Source organism: Callorhinus ursinus, unplaced genomic scaffold, assembly GCF_003265705.2.
Source record: "Callorhinus ursinus isolate GAN/ISIS: 27379988/994484 unplaced genomic scaffold, GSC_fseal_2.0 scaffold111, whole genome shotgun sequence".
NCBI classification, from domain to species: Eukaryota; Metazoa; Chordata; class Mammalia; order Carnivora; family Otariidae; genus Callorhinus; species Callorhinus ursinus.
The window spans coordinates 477,999-483,945 of record NW_027397173.1 but is presented as its reverse complement, the minus strand read 5'-3'; the positions used below and the strand labels follow the sequence as shown (position 1 = coordinate 483,945).

The 5,947-nt window shown below is 49.6% G+C and overlaps 1 long non-coding RNA gene across 3 annotated transcripts in view; it reads left to right on the top strand.

Annotated features, from left to right (window-relative positions):
• The window catches only part of LOC112828153 (uncharacterized), a 25,111-nt gene that overhangs the window by 16,786 nt on the left and 2,378 nt on the right, over positions 1-5,947 (top strand). For 2 of the 3 annotated variants that reach the window (XR_003209426.2, XR_012377139.1), the window contains exon 3: positions 2,427-2,684. This is a non-coding gene — a long non-coding RNA (uncharacterized lncRNA). Of the gene's footprint in view, positions 1-2,426; positions 2,685-4,553; positions 5,826-5,947 lie in introns of those variants that run through there. The other variant, XR_012377138.1, reaches the window with a different exon arrangement.

Sequence of the window (5,947 nt, the reverse complement as noted above, 5' to 3'; positions counted from 1 at the left end):
GGGCGTATTTTGGTCTGTTAGAAAAAAGTGCCTCCTAAAATTTTAAAGGAAGAAAGACATATATGTACAAAATAAGGGTTGATACAATGAAGGGATGGAAGATGACTGTAAAGATGAAAATTATAAAAGATTATATAAAAGGACTTGGTAAGGTAAGTTGTTTGAAAAAAGAAAGAAAATTTAAGGAAAAAAAAAAGGAAAAAGGGAGAGAATGTGATCAGGCAGGAGACTAGAACAAAGCCATACACTAGTGATTTAGGGTATATTTTGATCTGTTAGAAGAAACTGTACCCCAAAATTTTAAAGAGAGAACAACTTATATATATATGCCAAAAATAAGGGTAACTACTATGAAGGGATAAAATATGACTCTAAAAATGAAAAATAAAAAATGTTTTTTTTTTTTTTTAAAAGGGATTGATAAGATGTTGGTTGAAAAAGGGAAAAAGAAAAATAAAAAAAAACAGTCAACAAAAATTAACTTTGATGAAATAATGGATCATGGTAAAAAAAAAAAAAAAAAGCCATAAATCTATGTGCAGTATTCCCCTAGCGCTGGAGTTCTCCCATTCTCCTTGATCGATCAACTTGGTCTTGGCTTGCTGGCTGTTTGTGCTGATCTTCTGGGGGAGGGGCCTGTTGCTGTGGTTTCCAAATGTCTTTGCCGGAGGCGGAATTGCCCCGCCCTTGTCGGTTCGGGCTAAGGAAGCTGCTCCGGTTTGTTCTCACGAGCTTTTGTTCCCTGCAAGCTCCCGGTACAGCTTTGGAGGACCAGGGCAGAAATGGTGGCCTCCCAGTCTCCACCCAGAGGAGCCGAGAACTCGGGGCCCCGCTCCTCAGTGTGTCCCCAGAGAAAAGCAGTCACTCCCGTGTCCCCGGTCTCCTGCCGCACTCCGTGCTCACCCGGCCTGTGATCGAGCGTTGCTATCTCTGGCACCCGACTCCGCACGGAGTCTCCAAATCCAGCAGATCCCTGCAGTGCGTTCCCGCACCGCTCCTCCCCGGGAAGGAAGGGGAGTCTCCCCGGATCTGCTGCTTGTTGGGTCCCTGCTGGGGGAGCCGTGCCCCGACTGGGCCGCAGATCACAGTTTATGGCAACCCCGAGCTGAGAGCCCGCGACTCTGCTCCGTCTCTGCAGCCGGCTTCCCCGCTCTGATACCTGGGAGCTCTGGCGCACTCAGGCACCCCCGGTCTCTCCGTGACCCCAAGGGTCCTGAGACCACACTGTCCCGGGAGGATTCCACCCCCGCTTAGCCACTGCAGCGACGTCCCTCCGCCGAGCCCACTTCTAAAAGGTCCGATTTTGTGCTCCGCGGCTCTATCTCTTGCCAGAGGCGGCCGGCGGAGGCCCCTCCCCCGCCGTCTATCCTCTCGAATATCGCCTCGGATTCACTTCTCCGCACGTCCTACCTTCCAGTAAGTGGTCGCTTCTCTGTTCAGAGAGTTGTTGCTACTCTCCTGTTCGATCTCCTGTTGAGTTCGTAGGTGTTCAGAATGGTTTGATCCCTATTCAGCTGAATTCCTGAGACCAGACGAAATCTAGGTCTCCTACTCCTCCGCCATCTTGCTCCGCCCCCAACAGTTGTGTTTTCATTTTCATTGGTTTCCATGAATTTTTTTAATTCTTCTTTAATTTCCTGGTTGACCCATTCATTCTTTAGTAGGATGCTCTTTAGCCTCCATGTATTTGAGTTCTTTCTAACTTTCCTCTTGTGATTGAGTTCTAGTTTCAAAGCATTGTGGTTTGAAAATATGCAGGGAATAATCCCAATCTTTTGGTATTGGTTGAGACCTGATTTGTGACCTAGGATGTGATCGATTCTGGAGAATGTTCCATGGGCACTAGAGAAGAATGTGTATTCCGTTGTTTTGGGATGGAATGTTCTGAATATGTCTGTGAAGTCCATTGGGTCCAGTGTGTCATTTAAAGTCTTTATTTCCTTGTTGATCTTTTGCTTAGATGATCTGTCCATTTCAGTCAGGGAGGTGTAAATTCCCCCACTTTATTGTATTGTTGTCAATGTGTTTCTTTGCTTTTGTTATTAATTGGCTTATATAATTGGCTGCTCCCATGTTCGGGGCATAGATATTTACAATTGTTAGATCTTCTTGTTGGATAGACCCTTTAAGTATGATACTGTGTCCTTCCTCATCTCTTATTACAGTCTTTGTTTCCTTTCCCGAGCCAGAGGATTCTGGAGGTCACTTGAAAGGCTCTTTTACTTTACTTCAATTCCTCGGGCTCTGTCTCACTGAGGATGCCCATAGCATAGCCAACAGGACAGAGTCTGGGTGGCTAGGTTGTTCTTCGTCCTAAGAAAGAGTGTTGTTAGACGCTGCTCAATCTCAGTCAATGCATAGAGCAAGTACCTGCTCATGACATTAATGTGACTAATTTCTTCACTGTGTACTTCTATTTTTCAAAGCTTATAGGGATCAAAGCTTACCTGGCAGCTGGGGAAGCATTGTCTGCTACCAGTGACCTCTCAGCTTCTCCTGTTGGGCCTCTGGTCCAAAGGCCACCCTGAGAGCTGTGAGCACCAGGGGCCTGAGGATGGTGGGAAGCAAGGCCTCACTCACTGAGCTCAGATGTCAGTGTGTTTGGAAGGAGGGACTGACCCCAGTTCCTCATGCTTGATCGCCGGCCACGCTGCTCTGAGCTTGAGAGCCAAACCCTTTGGGAGGTAAGAGGGGCCTCCTTGCACACATGGGCACACGGATGAGTGCAGGGTGCTGACCTGGATTTGTCAACAGACCTGGGTTCAACTCTGTGCAGCATTTCTCCCTCTGGTCTCCCCCCTCCCCTTTCCCATCCTGTGACCCTGAACCCTGCCAATCACAATGTGATGCAGCAGCTTGAATTGAGATCCATTTCCTACCTCTCCCTGGGGTATTTGCTTTGTAAGCCTCACCTCAGACTGTGGGATTAAAACTTTTGCACATATCATAAGTCAGGCAGAAAAGGAGTGGAGGGCTTTTAAGGCCTGTGGAGGGCTTTCTAACATCCTAAAAACAAGCAGATGGACATTGGGTTTGGTTGAGACAGCCCCTGTACATGCCCACTCTTCTGGGGTTATTAGTAACAGCAATGTTTTCTCTTGTGCAAAAGTGTCCTGGTCTGAAAAATGATATCCCTCTGGTCACAGATCATTTTGGAAGAGCTTTCAAAAGTGTAGGGCTGCTCAGTTGTCCCTGGGGGACAGAGCACTGAAGTGTAGGCTTAGAGATGATCCTGTCATCTTTACTGCTGATTCCCCAGCCAGCAGAACAGTGCAGGGGCTCCATAAACGGAGTGGGTGACTCCTCCCTTGGTCCCATTTTGCAGATGAGCAAGCCAAGGAGAGGAATCCTCACGTAGTCCCCCATTTTCTGATCTATGGCTCTTCCCCTGCTTGATGTGGCTTCAGGCAAGTCCATATTGAGACCCAGGGCTGGTTGGCCTGGGCAGGGCTCTCTGGGGTCTGTCAGGTGTGGCAGGCCAAGGCTTCCCTCTGTTCTTCCATCACCAGTGTTGCCAAGGGGCTGGACTCAGTCCCCGTGAACTGCAGGTCCTGGTCTCGATGCCACCATTGATTACAAGTCTGCGCCCATGGAGTTGACTGGCCCAGGCATTCATCAAACGCACATAATTAGGCTTCCTGTATTGAATGCATTGAAAGTCTGAACACAGCAAGGAAAGGGAAATCTTTCTTCATTGGATGCACATTAGCAAGCACCTTCAGATGCAGGAGTTGTTGGTGGGACACCATCTTTCAGCAAATACATGCATGGACGTGTGCTTTTGTTTTTGTTTTTTTAAGATTTTATTTATGTATTTGATGGAGAGAAACACAGCGAGAGAGGGAACACAAGCAGGGGGAGTGGGAGAGGGAGAAGCAATTTTCCTGCCAAGCCTGGAGTCCGATGTGGGGCTCGATCCCAGGACCCTAGGATCCTGACCTGAACCGAAGGCAGATGCCCAATGACTGAGCCACCCAGGTGCCCCTGGATGTGTGCTTTTATATTTTGGAGAGAGAAAATCCTTCCCTTGTAGACCTCATCCACTGGGTCTCCAGGGCTGCTGAGCCTATAGACTTAAGGCTTGATTCAATTCCCTGATAGCTTGCAAAAAAGCAAAAGCCCTCATTCTAGAGGTAGGTTTCCTTATGAGAAGTGCAAATGCAGTGAACTTTGTTTATTCTGACTAATGTACTGAAGCCATAAGGGAAGTTGCGTTTTGGTCCCAGTGTCACATAAAAAGTAGTTTGCTGTGCCTCACACATGCGGGGCTGGTGGAGGGGAGATGCCAGGTGCCTACGAAGATGAACTCCGGCTGTGGGGGATTTGGGGCCCACAGGCAGCCTTATGGTGGAGGAACCAGGGCCCAGGTATGCCCTTCAGTGACTTTTAGGTCTAGGAACCTTTCTGTCAGTGTCCTCCATAGTCACTCCGGATGCCAGGTAAGTGCTGCCCTCGCCAGGGCTAGGAAACACAGGTGGGTTGTCCACCTCCAGCCTCCTAAAAACAGACGCCTATCAGGTGACATGGGTGATGGCATGTCCCTGGCTTTGCAGGACAGAGGCCCTGTGTGTCAGTGGCTCTCACTGTGGTGCCACCAGAAGGGCTTCTGGAGGGAGGAAGGCATGAGGAAAATTCCAGACCCCTCCTCACGGCGACGCTGGACACCCGCTCCTCTTGTTCCATACAGTGGACATCTGTGGAAGAGTTCACAGAAGGAAGGAATCCACTGAAAAGCCACTTGCTGAACTGAGCCAGGATTTCGGTGGCCATGTTTCATATCCAAGTGGCCTTCTGTATGCCCAAGTAACAAAAAGCACCTTTGGTGGATCAGTGCTAGGCTTCGGGACTGTTATTGCGGTAGGATTCCCTTACAGCTGGCAAACCACATGGACAGAGCACAGGGCAGTCCAGGCCTGCTCGGCTGGGGCCAAGGATGGTTTGTTTACCTTCGTCAAGGACTAGGGCAGAGAGACGCATAGTCATTCTTCTTTTGTTCCTTGTAACTTTGTTACATTGTTTTATAAGAAGTACCAAACTCTCGGAAGCGGTGAAAGGGAGGGTGCCTCCCAGGAGTTGGAGCTGCTCCCTCAACACTTCTGGAGTCCTCCCCAGCCCTCCCCTGGTCAAGGGTAGCCTGAAGACAGAAGCACTGTTTTTGGCCACATGGAGAGCCTTCTGGGTCTGCTCAGGCCCAGAGAACTAAGGGAGGGTGAGCATTCCTCTTGCTGCGGGAGATGAGGCCCCAGTGGGTGGACAGGGGTGAGTGGTGTGGAGATGACAATGGATAGCAAAGCTCCTGCTGGATGGGATCTGGGACCTTCTCCATCTTGGGGTCACCTGGCAGAGTCCTGTGTTCTCAGGGTGTGCAGCTGCAGTGAGGGGGAGTGTGAGAGCAGATGGTGGCCCCTGCTCTCAGACCTGCTCTCAGATTCGGTGATGCCCGCTCAGTGATGTGCTGGTTTGTGGGTCAAGGGCATCTGTGTTGGCTAGTTCATATGTTCAAATACATACATATGGTTAAAATGTCTGTGGAAAGAAAGGGTCTTTGACACATAGAGTTGAATATATTTATTTTAATATGAATAAGTTCTCCTTGTGTAATTTTTATTCTTGTGTTTTCCCAACTCTCCTTACAAAGGCAGTGGGCTTGATGGTAGTTAGAGGGGGTCAAAACCCTCACGTTTCCCCCACCCTGAGCTGGCATTGTGCTGGGTCTAGGGGTGCCACAGGGAACAAGGTAGGGACCCTTCTAGCCAGGAAGAGTGTCTTCATGTCTGGGTCAGGGATGGGGACTTCAGGGCAGAGGTCTGGGGCCTTGGAGCAGTCCTGGGGTTCAGGGAAGGCCCCAGGGCAGGGGGGAGGGGGCAAAGTGCTCCTCCTCTCCTTCTCCTCCTCCTCCTCCTCCTCCTCCTCTTCTTCTCCTCCTCCTCCCATCTCCTTCTCCTCC